Raw genomic sequence first — 13,551 nt, 5'->3', positions numbered from 1 at the left:
CTTTGCATCTGTTAATTTCTTTAAAGGATATAAGATTGTGCCAGGTGTGGTGGTGCATGCCTATAATCCCAGTAGCTGGGGAGGTTGAGGAAGGAGGATCACAAGTTCAAAGACAGCCTCAGCAATTTAGTGGGACCCTAAGCAACTTAATGAGATCCTGTCTCAAAGTAAAAATAAAAAATAAAAAGGGCTGGAGTTGTGGATCAGGGGTTGAGTGCCTCTAGATTCAATCCCTGGTACCATAAATAAATAAATGATATAAGATTTCAAAAATCAGTAACTATAATACTGTATTGTTGGCTTTATAACATATATAGATATAATAGATGTAGAAATAAGAAAGGGAGCTATATTGAAGCAATCTTGCTATATTTAAACATCTTAAAGTTACTATTGAAATTAAAAAGATTGTGATAAGATGGATATTATCATCCCTAGAAAGACCACACTATATATAAATATAGTTTGAGTGAATTTTTTTTAGTAAAGGGCACAAATAACTGAATATAGTTTAGAAAAGCCAACAGATAAATTAAAATGGTTACTACAAATATTTTTAACACAGAATAAGTCAGCCAAAGAGGGACAGAGAAACAAAAAGAAGACATGAGAAATATAGAAAACAAACAGCAAAATAACAGACTAAATCCAGCTATAAGAATAATTTCATTAAAAAAGCAGGGATTATCAGACTGGATTTTTAAAAAGCAAGATTTAGGGGTTGGGGTTATGGCTCAGTGGTAGGGTGCTTGCAGAACATGTATGAGGCCCTGAGTTTATCCTCAGCACCACATATAAAGTAGATAAAATATATACATACATACATACCAACACTTGAAATTCATCCTGGTAGTAAAAAAGGGGTTAAAAAATAGCAAGATTTAATTAATATGCTGTCAATCAGAGACACATCAGATTCAAAGTCACAAGTAGATTGGAAAGGACAGAAAAATAATAAACTATGGAAACAGTAACACTAAGATAATTGAACTAGCTGCATTATCAGACAAAATAGATTTTAAAATAAGAAATATTACTAGAGACAAGAGAAACATTTCAGAATGATAAAATGTTAAGACATCAGAAAGATGTAACAACTATAAACACAAATGCACCTAACAACAACATCCCAAAATATACAAAACAAAAACTGACAGATGTGAAAGGAGAAATAACTAAAGAATTATAGTTGGGCATTTTAATAGCTTATTCTCAATAACTGATAAAGGATGTATATCCAGAATATATAAAATACTCCTTCAACTCAATAAAAAAAATTCAATCTAGCAATGGGCAAAAAATTTGAATACATATCACCAAAGAAGTTATAAAAGGATATGCATATTAAAATCAAAATAAGATATCACCATACATTCACTAGAATGTCAATTTAAAAAAAACATATCAAGGGGCTGGGGTTGTGGCTCAGTGGTAGAGCGCTTGCCTAGCACGTGTGAGGCTCTGGGTTCAGTCCTCAGCACCACATAAAAATAAATAAATAAATAACGGTATATAAAAAAAACAAACACATCAAATGTTGGTAAGTTGCAGAGGAACCACAGGCCTCATAGCTAGCTGATGGGAATGTAAAATGGTACAAACACTTTGAAGAGTATGGCAGTCACTTAAATTTAAACTTTACCTGTGACCTACTTATTCTTTTATACTCTTTATTTTTCTTTTCTTTTTTTTTTATGTGTTGCTGAGGATCGAACCCAGGGCCTCACATGTACGAGGCAAGTGCTCAGTCACTGAGCCACAATCCCAGCCCCCCCCCCCCCCCCCCCCCCCCCGTTTCATACTCTTTATATCTTTAGAAATATTTCATATCATTCTCTACAGTGGTCTAGCACAATTTTACAAAACTTATTCCTAGAAGCTTTTTTTTTTTTAAAGAGAGAGTGAGAGAGGAGAGAGAGAATTTTTAATATTTATTTTTTAGTTCTCAGCAGACACAACATTTTTGTTGGTATGTGGTGCTGAGGATCGAACCCAGGCCGCATGCATGCCAGGCGAGCGCACGAGCGCGCTACCGCTTGAGCCACATCCCCAGCCCATAGAAGCTTTATTGACACTGCAAATGTTATCTTTTTTGCCTATCATACCTTCTAGTTTCTTATTTCTGTATATACCAATATATTGATTTTTTTATATGTTGATCTTGGATCTAGCATCTTTTTCAAATTCTCTTATAAGTTCATATAGTTTTACTCCAAATTTTCTTGAATTTTCTAAATTGACAGTAATACCTGCAATTCGGGATGGTATTCTCTCCTTCAAATCCTTATACTTTTTATTTATTCCTCTTATTACACTGGCTAGGAACTTCAGGATAATAGTAGGTAGTAGTGCTGATACATAATAATCTTATCTTTTTTCTGAAATTTCATCTGAAGCATAAAGTTTAGGTCTGGTGTAGATACCCTTTAACAGATTGAAAAAGTTCCCTTCCATTCCTAATTTGCTAAGAGTTTTTATTATGAATCCATATTTAGTTTTGTTGGATGAGTTTTCTACATCTTTGAAGAGACTGTATGATTTTCTTCCTTAACTGGCAACCACAGTGCAAATTTCCTAATGTTAAATGATCCTTTTGCAAATAAAGGAAAATTAATAAAATTAATTAATAAAGGGTAGGGCTAATGGCAAGCTTTCCTGACACTGACCTGGATCTTCCACAATACTGTTTCCTTGGAAACTGAGAGTTAAGATAAATGAGGGCTACTGTGTATACAGCCCTTGTAGAGTAGATTTGGAGGCGTTGTCAGTGGGCGTACAGGCTGTGTGTTTACACAGAAAATATTGGTGGAAACAGAGGCTTCTGAGTCAAGGTGACCACTGCATTCCTTGGCTCTCCCATGGCAGCTGTACATGCCTGGTGAGTGATTGACAGCCAGATTTATGTATTTAGACTTGAGTAGCTGCTAGGCCTTCCAGTGAGATGAAGATGCAGCTGCAGAATCTTCCATATCTTGCCTAGAATTCTAGGTTGCAATCGATTTGTGTCTCAGGAGTCTTGTTGTCAACTTTAGCATAACCACACTGTGGTGCTCCATTTCCATCCCAATGGGCAGGTTGTATTAATTTTTTATACACTGTCAGATTCTATTTACCAGCATTTTATTTTAGAATTCTTGGCCATATATTCAGAATTGAGTTTGGGCTATAATTTCTTCAACTGCTGTCTTAGATTGGTTCAGCTCAGTTATATTGGTCTATAATGCTTATCTGCAATTCCAAAACTCAAGAAATTCTGAACTAGCAGCAGGTGTTTTGGGGGTGGGTGGGTGGGCAGGTGGAAGTAGAGTTTCAGCAAATTCATTTGGCAGCAAAACCCAGTCTGAACTAATGTGATGCTGTTCAGTTTTTATTTTATCCCCCTTAGTATGTTTTGCCATAAATATTTGATTATGGGGAAATGATCCAGACTGTGCTGAGGTGTAATGTAGTATAACATGCATGCTATGTATCTTTCTAAACTCCCCAATCCCCAAAGTTTAAAATAAAGCTATTTGGACATGTTTTAGCCTAATTAAGTAAGTTGAGCCCTTGTTTTTTATCTGTTTACTTGGTTATTTGAGGTAGTTTGCATAAAATGGTTATAACTTGTTTCTTTATGAGGTGTAGGAAACGTATTTGTGAAACTGTGTGGGCTTTAAGTTTTATTTGTTTGTGGTGTGTGTGAGTGTGTATACATTACTTTTTCTCATGGAAATTGAATTGATTCTCTGGTGCCCCTGTGCCTGCAGTACCCAGTATGCTGCCCCTTCCTGATTACCTAGAGGAAGCTTGATGTTATGTTTAAAAAGATTGGAGACATTTATCCCAGCTGTTAACAGGCCATTTGACTTGCAGAAATGCGGGGCTTTTAGACTGGATAGCATGCAATGAAAAAGGCTTTCAGGGCTTCTACTTAGCCTAGTTATGGAATCAGTATTTAAATTTTACCTCTAGGGGGCAATCATGGATCACAAATGGGCATTTTTATTTTTTTTATTTTTATTTTTGCCATACAGAGTATTGAGCCTCCAGCATGCTAGGGAAGCATCCTGCCACTGAGCCACAACTCCAGCCCTTCAAACATTTTTATTTTGAAATAGTCACCCTGGCTGTCCTCAAACTCATGATCCTCTTGCTTCAGCCCCTGAATGGCTAGAATTATAAGTGTGTACCGCTGTACTAGCTGGTATAGGTTTTTTTTTTTTTTTTTTTTGTACTGGGAATTGAACCTAGAGGCACTTAATCGTTCATACACATTCCCAGCTGCACTGCCCCCCACCTGCCCCTTAATTTATTTTTTATTTAGAGACAGGGTCTTACTAAGTTTTAGCTGAGGCTGGTTTTAAACTTGTGATCTCCTGCCCCAGCCTCCCCAAGCCACTGGGATTACAGGCAGGTACCATCATGCCCAGCTGGTATAGTCTTGTGTTTTGTTTTGTTTTGTTTAAATATCTAGAATGACTTCAACTGAGTCCTTTTGTAGATGTGTATTATTTTTTCACATTTAAAGATGAGGAAATGGATTTTTAGTGTTTTAGTAATTTTTTTTTCTGCTGAGATTAAAGGATCTGACCAGAACAACTGTAGAGGAGGAAAAATTTATTTGAGGGCTCACAGTTTCAGAGCTCTTAGAGCACAGGAGGCCAGCTCCATTTCTCAGGGCTCAATATGAGGCTGAACATCATGATGGAGTGCGTGGCAAAGGGAAGCAGCTCACATCATGGTGATCAAGAAGCAGAGAGAGAGTTCTCCACTTGCCAGATACAAATATATATATATCCCAAAGCCATGCCCTAATTCCCACCTCCTCCAGCCACACCCCACCACATCAGTTACCACTCAGTTAATCCCTATTAGGGGATTAATTCACTGATTGGGTTAAGACTCTCACAACCCAATCACTTCTTCTCTGAACCTTCTTGTATTTTCACTTGTGAGCTTTTGGAGGACCCCTCACATCCAAACCATAACACTTAGAAAAGTGAAAAAACTTGCTTAGTTCGTGTAAATTTTTTTTAAAATTTGTTGTTATTGATGGACCTTTATTTTATTTATTTAAATGTGGTGCTGAGAATTGAACACAGTGCCTCATACATGCCAGGCAAGCACTCTACCACTGAGCTATAAAACCCCAGCCCCAGATCTGTGGTTTTTAACCTAATCTATTCGCCACCAAAGTCCATGCTCTTAACAATATCTATCTTTACCACCCACCACCCATAGAAGCAGTGTACCAAAGTGGATAAATGCACCAACTCTGAAGTCAATGTGCTTGACCAGGAAGGCTTGGTTCATATGGGTACCTGAAGACTGGGATGGCATCAAGAAATCGATTCATATGAAAAATAAATTATTGTCCCAGCATTGTGGCATATGTTTGTAATTCCAAAGACTCCAGAGACCCAGGCAGGAGGATCTCAAGTTTGAGGTCAGTCCCAGTAACTTAGGGAGACCTTGTCTCAAAAAAAAAAGGGCTGGGGACATAGCTCAATGATAGAGTTCCCCTGTATTCAACCTCTCAGTAACACATATATGCACAAAGTAAACAACAACAACAAAAAAAAAAAATAGGAAGAGGAAAGAAAAAAAAATGATTCTACCAGACCCACTAAAGTCTAGCTCTATCGCTTACCAGCTGTAAGACCATGGGAAGATTACTTAACTGCTCTGTGACCTAGGTTCTACATCCATATAAATGAGAGGATAAAGGAAATTTCTGCTCAGCCTTGAGCATATGCAGAAGGACTTACCCACTGCAAGGCTCTGAGCCTGGGTAGGTGATAAAATGCAGGCAAGAAAAGGACATTAAAGTATCTTACAGACAGAAATTATAGGAAGCAACTGCCACTCCTTGGGCTAGGAGAACAAAGGGAAGGTACTTAAATTATTAAAACTCAAGCTTAGCTCAGGGGCCCTGCAGAGTCAAAATGCAGACCTCTGAGAAGCCGTGCTACACAGCGGCTGCTGGAGTTCCTGGAGGAAGCACCCTGAGGCTGGCCTGCAGGTGCTGGGAAGACTGCACACTGGATTCAGCAACCTCCATGGGAAGGAGCTTTCCAGGTTGCTGGGTGATGCTCACAAGGGAATCCTCCTCCAGTGTTAAAACTTCCTCTGCTACCATCCATTGACAAAGCCTTGTAGGGAGCTTACTTTGGCAAAGAAGATATGTGGTTCACAGAGTTCCCAACCCAGCAGAGTATAGGACAGTGGATTGGAGCTAACAGACAACAGCGTAATAACAGGAACGATCCATCACTTTGGCTTCTCACCTTTGTTCACGTATTTAAACTTCCATAAGACAATGAAAACAATCTTTCTGCCTAACAAGATACCATTCTCCTTAATGAGAGGATAAACAATGCCTAATCCTCTCCCTAACTAAGAGGATGCTGTTTCAGTAATCATTGTATCCATCTTTGGGGGATATTCATAGCATCCATTTCTAAGTTATATTAATTACTCCTCCAATTTGGCCAACCATTCCACTGAACTTATCATTTTCTTTCTATAAGCAGTCTAGTGCATTCAAAACAATCCATCTCACATCCTGGTCCATGTGACCAGTGGAATAGCTACTTTGTCCCCCAAGGAACTTGCAATAGACACTTCATCTCAATTAACCATAAGTAATGATTTTATTAATTGTGATGTCGCTATATGCCATGGATTGCTAGTACCCCATTTTACATGGGCAAGGAACTCAGCACTGAATTCAAATTCAAGAAAAGCAAAACAATAAAGAAAAAGGAAAAAAGAAAGAAAAGAAAGTCCTATATTTGAAGATCTGTTTCCTGGAACTACTCGTGGCGCTGATTTCTCAGTCAGCCATGGCCCTATCAGGAGAAAGAACCTCACTAATAATTTAAAGAAAGAGAGTTGAATATAAGTAATTGCTAGCTACGTATGAAGTTGTTAACATGGTAGCTAAAAGGGCAGTAAAAAACACCAGCATGTCATATGGGTGGGAATTTTAGGAAGGAGCTGCCACCCCTAGGCTGAGGGAATAAGAGAGTTTGAATTATTAAAATTTGTAAGTTTAGAAGGAAACTCTGCTGAGCTAAAACTCAGACCTCGGAGATTGGCTCACTGCTTGGATGAAGTTGTTATCTCTGAACCTGGAAGAGGGTCCCACGGGTCTGAGACTCAGACTCTTGGGGATGGGATACTGGAGGGCTGATGCTGGTGTCTCTGAGAAGATCACAGTGGGGTTGGCTCTGCATGTGGTGGGAAATTGCAAACTAGTCTTAGTCTCTGCTACAGGAAGACACTGCTGTTGCTAGGGAGTGGAATAGAGCCCTTTGAGAGTGATGCTCATAAAATGTAAACCATCAGAGAGCCCACAGGAAGTTCACAGGGAACCAACAGAGGAAGTGAGTCTCTTCTCCCACCTCCATCCTTTCATGTTTTCTCCCTGTGCATTAATCATGTCTTAATTTTATTTTATTTGATGCTTTGACATCTTGGGCCCTTAGAGACAGTAGAGGGCCTGTCCCTTCCAGGATTAGCAAATTCCTAAAGATAGCAAACAGCTCCCCCTAGAGCTGGCCTTTCATTTGCAAACCAAGCAAACTGGAGTCTAGAACCCCAACCACCAACTCTATCAGGTTCTGGAGCTGGGCCCCTATCCATCTGACTTAATCACCAGGACCACGTAATGGACAACTCCTATCCCCCAGGTCTGCTGAAATAGTCCCCAACTACCTGATCCCATGGCTGCTTACCCTGCTTTTCCTGTTCCTTCCAGTGAAAACTACAGTAAAAAAACACTCTGGCCCACACATGCCTCTTGCTCCCTCTGCCTTCTAATTGACCCTGGTGCTTTTCCGTGTGCCCCCTCCCATGCCACGAGGCAGCATGACTCCTGCTCTAGGGGGCTGTGAGATGCTTCTTCCTTCGTGATATAATTTCTTCATGTCTTACCATATGTGATGAAAACAATTCCCTGGGTTCCCTTAGAACACCCTGTAGTGTCCCCTATGGACAGAGCCCATCAGGGAGCTAGCTAGTAGAGCAGAAATGTAGTTTTCAGAGCCCCGGCCCTAGTCTCACAAAGCAGATTATAGAAGGGAGGGTTTGGAGCAGAGGATAACAGTTTAATCAGTGGCCCAGTATGCAAGTTAAATAAGATCCAAACTATTAAGGAGCTTATAGTCCAGGACAAAATTGTTTGTGTCTAGAATGTAACAGAGTAGAAAATGCACCTTTGAGGCTCACCACACTTGAGACCACTACACAGAAGGCCAGCAGAAGGGGCTGGGAGTGCTGAGCTGGAGGAGGCTTGCAACAGGGCTATCAGAGAGGGCTGCATCCAGTAAAATTGAAAGGAGGTGAGGGAGCCAGCTGGGCAGCTAGCTACCTTGGAACCACAAGAATATGTGGAGCAGGACCTTAGGGAAGAGAGAAAAAGTAAGCATAAAGGCCCTGAGATAGCACTTAGTCCCACCAAAGGTGGCAAAGAGGCTGTGTGACATTAATTTTATGGGTCAACATGGCTAGAATATGGTGCTTGGTTGTTCATTCAAACACTAGCTATTACTATAAAGATACTTTTTTGGATTTAATCAACATTTAAATCAGTAGATATTGAGTAAAGCAGATTACCCTCCTTAATGTGGGTAGGTCTCATTCCATCAGTTGAAGGTCCTGAGAGCATAGACAAGTCCCCCAGGCAACGAAGGTAAATCTGTCTCCAGCCTGCAACATAGAAATTCTACTCAAGTTTCCAGACTTCCCACTCAAGACTGCAAAATCAGCTTTTTCCAGCCTGCTAGCCTGCCCTGTAAATTTCAGACTTGCCTGTCTCCAAATCACATGAGCCAATTCCCTAGAATAGAGCTTTCTCTGTGTGTGTAAATACATACCCCATTGGTTCTGTTTCTCTTGAGTACTCCTGTAGCAGAGGAAAGTGAATGATGGGACGAGATCTATAAAATGGGGCCAGAGGGGAGGTAGGAAGGTGGCCTGAAAGAATAGTTTTTGCTTTTGAAAGATCATTCTGGTTTCTGTATAGGAACGAGCGTGGAGGAAGGCAAACCAAAACTGAGGCCATTTCAGTTAACCAGAGGTAGTGGCAGTTGCAACAAGAGATGCATCTTCATCCTGGGTGTCCATCTTTTAAATGTTTTTGGACGTGCTGGATCATTCAAGAAAACCAAACCTTGCACACCTGCTGCAAGTATTACAATGCGCAAACAATAAAACTTAAGTAAAGGCTACATTCTTTGGAAGCACTAACAAATGAGTAATTTAGGATAAAGATAAACTGACGATTCCGCTGAAGCCCAGAGTTCCTCATAAAGAATGAGCAATGCTGTCGTGCTGTCTGCTGATTTGTGGGCGAAGAGACAGAGAGTGTAGCTGTTTCTCAAGAGTTGCTATTTTGGGAAGCTCATTCATCAGTGGTCGTGACGGTATCCTAATGGACTTATAACTTCTACTGATAATTTGATTATTTATTGCAGTTACTATTTTCCATTTGCCAAGTAGCATGTTAGTTAGTATTTCAATATTTTATCAATGGCCACAAACTTCCTGAGCACCTACCTGTTGATGGCCCTGCTCAGCAGGGTTCCTGCCATTGTAGAGGGAGGAGGTGGGCAGAATTGGGTGATTTAATTAGAGGTATTCCATCTGTAAATTCTCCTTTCAAAATTCAAATTTGTTTTTTTTTTTAAATAGGGAAAACATTTCCACTATGCAGTCAAAAACGATGTCTTCATTCTTTTCAGATTTATTTTATTCTGGGCCCTCTCTTTCCTACCCAGTGTTGACAATTTCAACCCCCAGAAGTTCCCCCAAACCCATCTATTACCTTCCTTGATTTCTCTTCCTTTGGCCTCCATTCTCCCTGAAACCAGATCAGAACCTTTAGAAAATGTCTTCATAGGTATCAACCAGCTGACACCCACAGTTTAGTGTATGGCCAAAAATAATTTGAATGTGGAACATTGTCAAAGAGAAATTTGAATGTCACAGAGAGATTATCAGTAGGCCCCCATAAGATTCCCAATAATCCTTTCCTAAGGAATTTTCATCTTGCTATTTTCACCTAGATGATACAAAAATGATTTCAACTCACTTAATAATGGATTTAAAAAGTAAAAGAAGGATAAAAATAAAGTTGAGTACTTACCTCACAACATGTCAGAATAAATTCCAGATTGAGCAAAGACTTGAACATAACTATAAAAAGACCAGAAGGAATTGTAGAAATGGATGAGATTTTACTCTGTAAAATGAGAAATTTATGCGGGCCAAAAAATATCTTAAACAAAGCTAAAAGGCTCCGACTGAGAAAAATATTTATTATTTATTTTAAACCTCTTTAAATCAAGAGATTTGATTTATAGCACATAAGGAGATACTACAAATTAATAAGAAAAAGATAACTGAATAAAAACTGGCCCAAGAGTATAAAAAAGACAAGTCATAAGTAAATAGAAGTCATAAGTAAATAGAAAATCATATGAAAGATACTCAACTTCAGGGCTGGGGCTGGGGCTCAGTGGCAGAGTGCTCGCCTGGTTTGTGTGAGGCACTGGGTTCCATCATCAGCATCACATAAAAATCAAATAAAGGCGCTGGGCATGGTGGTGGGGCATGCCTGTAATCCCAGTGGCTAGGGAGGCTGAGACAGAGGATCCTGAGTTCAAAGCCAGCATCAGCAACAGCAAGGCCCTAAGCAACTAACTCAGTGAAACCCTATATCTAAATAAAATGCAAAATAGGGCTGGGGATGTGGCTCAGTGGTTGAGTGCCCCTGAGTTCAATTCCTGGTACCAAAAAATAAATATATAAATAAATAAAATAAAGGTATTGTGTCCACCTACAACTAAAAAATATATATATTTAAAGAAAAAAAGATACTCAACTTCAGTAATAATCAGGAGACATAAGTTAAATCAATAGCAAGATATAATCTTTAATTAAATTGTCAAATGTCAAAGACAGATGATGCCCAATTTGGATAAAGGTATGGGAAATAACCAATTCAATACACTGTGATGGAGTGTTAATTGGTAGAGAGCATTATTAGTCACCCTACAGAAGAGACTTGGTTTATGTATAGGTTTACTATAGCAAAGTTTCTATAAGTGAAAAGTAGAGCATAATTATAAACATCTATATTAGTCTGGTTTATGTTACTATAACCAAATTTAACGCTGGCTGACTTATAAAGAAAAGAAGCTTATTTTGGCCCATGGTTCTGGTCTAAAGGGCCCACACCTGATGATCGTCTTGCTGACAGAGTCCCAAGGCTGTGCAGGGTATCACGTGGTGAGAGACAGAGATGTGCATGTCCATGTGTGTCTTCTGGTCCCTTTCCCTCTTCTTATAAAGCCACCAGGATTCAATCATGGGGCTCCAACCTGATGACCTATGTAATTCTAACAATCTCTCAAAAAACCCACCTCTAAATAGCACAGTCAGATTAAGTTTTCACCTTCCTAATAGCTCACAAAAGGGGATCAAATTTTAACACCCTGGGGCTGGGGATGTGGCTCAAGTGGTAGCGCACTCGCCTGGCATGCGTGCAGCCCGGGTTCGATCCTCAACACCACATACAAACAAAGATGTTGTGTCCGCTGAAAACTAAAATAAATAAATAAATAAATATTTTTAAAAAAAAATTTTTAACACCCGAATCCTTGGTGGCATACTCAAACCATCTTCAAATCAAGAAAATATCCATTAATAGGGGAATAATCAAATGAATTAGGAGCAAGTGTGTGATATGTGTGTGTGTGTGTGTGTGTTTGTGTTTGTGTGTTTGCAAGTGAAAAAATGGCCTGGAAGGAAGTAAAGATTCAAAGTTTAATGAAGGACACTCTTGGGGAAGCAGCAGGATTGAGGTTGAGTGGTAGGGAAAGGACTTTTACTTTTTATTCTATATTCTCCTTTGATATTTGGATGTATTACAATGAATATGAAATACTTTTTTTTTTTTTGGTATCCAGTATTGAATGCAGAGGCGTTAACCACTGAGCCACATCCCCATAAAGTTTTATATTTTATTTTGAGACAGAACTGTGCTAAATTCCTGAGGCTGGCTTTGAACTCCTGCCTCAACCTCCTGAGCTGCTGGGATTACAGGTGTGCACCACCATGCCCAACCTATGTCAATAACTTTAAAGATGTTCCTAATGACTGGTAATATTAGTTACACTGGGGAGGGGAAATGAATGACTGGAGAATTGTGGGGAGGGGTGGGAAGGCAGACCTCTCTGTGTATCCCTTTTGTATGTTTTGAATTTATAGCATGAGGATATATTTCATGGTCAAAAATTTGATGAAAAATTCTTAAACAGTTTACACTCTTTGATCCAGCAATTTTCCCTTCCTGAATTTATCCTAAGAGTAAATCACAGATGTGAACTAATGCTTAGCCATAAGAATATTCTGTATACCATGATTTATAATAATGAACAACTGTAAGCAATACTTCAAAATCCCCAAAGTGCAGACTGGTTGAATAAACTATGACATGTTTATGAAATGGGAGACATACACACTAAGAAGTAATTTTTGTAGAAAAAAATATACATTGTTTTAGAAAGATGAATTAACTATATCAGAAAAACAGGTTAATAGAGAGACACATATGTAGTTTTATATAGATAGGCAGATTAATAGACAGATATTATATAACCTGAAAGGGTCTCCACCAAATGTTAAAAGCATTTTCTGACTTAGTAGTGGTATTATTAGGCTGCTGTATTTTGATCAGTGGGTGAAATACATTAGACAAAGGCTGAGAAACAGCCCTCTCAAGGCAGTATCTGTCAGATGGAAGTAGATATTATAAAGGTAATGCAATTAAACTTTATGAGAAATGCAATTTAAAGGGCTAAGAAGGTTGTAAGAACAAAATGTAAGATCATTAAACCAGAATTATTTTTAAAAAAGCCATAACATTAAAGAAGAAACATAATAAACACACAGAACCAAAAGCTAAGCAATTTGAAAGATAAAAAGTTAATAAAATATTATAAAAACCCAAGCATTTTGAAGATAAAATATTAACACATAAATCCTCAATAGAGCAATAAAGAGGGGAAAAACTCTATAGAAAACTGTTTGAAGAACTGGTCAACTAGAAAGCAATCACAAATTGTCAGAGAATAAGAAAAATCCCCTAACTGCAGGGGCCCAATGCAAATGTAAATATGGGGCCATTATTTAAAAGTTACTAAGAATTTCAAAATGGCAACAGCTGAGCATTGAATCAAGAGTGGGGCCCTGTGTGGCTGCACAGGTTGGGAACCATGAAGCTGGCCCATCAGGGGTCTGCCTGGGCTGGGAAGAGCAGTGGAAGTGTGGAAGTCAGCAAAGCTCAGCTCTGGTTCAGTGGGAAGGAAGGAGGCTGAGATCTAAAATGCAGCTCCATCCGGGTGCCCCTGCACAACAGTTCTTCATCTTGAAAAAAATACAAGTGTCTTACAGTAATGACAAGCGTGGCAACTAACATTTGTTGAATGTTGACTATATGCCAGATTTTAGCTGCATTCCGTGGATAATGCTTTAAAATCCTTACAACAACCCTATGGGAAG

The sequence above is a fragment of the Ictidomys tridecemlineatus genome, chromosome 11 (genome assembly GCF_052094955.1).
Source record: "Ictidomys tridecemlineatus isolate mIctTri1 chromosome 11, mIctTri1.hap1, whole genome shotgun sequence".
NCBI classification, from domain to species: domain Eukaryota; kingdom Metazoa; phylum Chordata; class Mammalia; order Rodentia; family Sciuridae; genus Ictidomys; species Ictidomys tridecemlineatus.
This window is presented reverse-complemented; position numbering follows the sequence as displayed.